Source organism: Odontomachus brunneus, unplaced genomic scaffold, assembly GCF_010583005.1.
Source record: "Odontomachus brunneus isolate Ranch 3 - 2012 unplaced genomic scaffold, Obru_v1 Obru_scaffold_080, whole genome shotgun sequence".
NCBI lineage: Eukaryota > Metazoa > Arthropoda > Insecta > Hymenoptera > Formicidae > Odontomachus > Odontomachus brunneus.
The window spans coordinates 973,016-973,507 of NW_022639530.1; positions in this window are offsets into that span (position 1 = coordinate 973,016).

Consider the following 492-nt stretch of genomic DNA (forward strand, 5'->3'; position numbering starts at 1 on the left):
CAAACGACTGAAGTTTACGGTATTGTATTTATCTGAAATATTTATAACATGAGCTTGGTAATGAACATTAAAGTAATTTGTAAATAGATATTGCACAGTAGCAACAAAATCAGTTACAGATAAAGTGTTAGATACGAAACTGTTACTTTTGAAAATCTACAATTTCTGCAAATATAGGAAAGTCATCGTTATTAATTTTTAACAAGACAATTGATCCTTTTTTAAATGTTACATTTCCAAAAGAAACATTCTTTAATATGAGATAATTTTTACTGTCATATAAGAAATTTCTTTTCTTAGAAATAAATGAAGTATTTTTTTATATGTAATATGATATATGATAAAGAATCAGATTGCATTTTTTGTAAATAAGTCATACAATATTAATTGTTCTTCCATTGCAATACTATAACATAAGTCTACTGGTAATTGTACGTGCATATTGTTTCAAAGGGCGATGTTTCGCTTCAAATCTCATTGACCAGAGAGAAA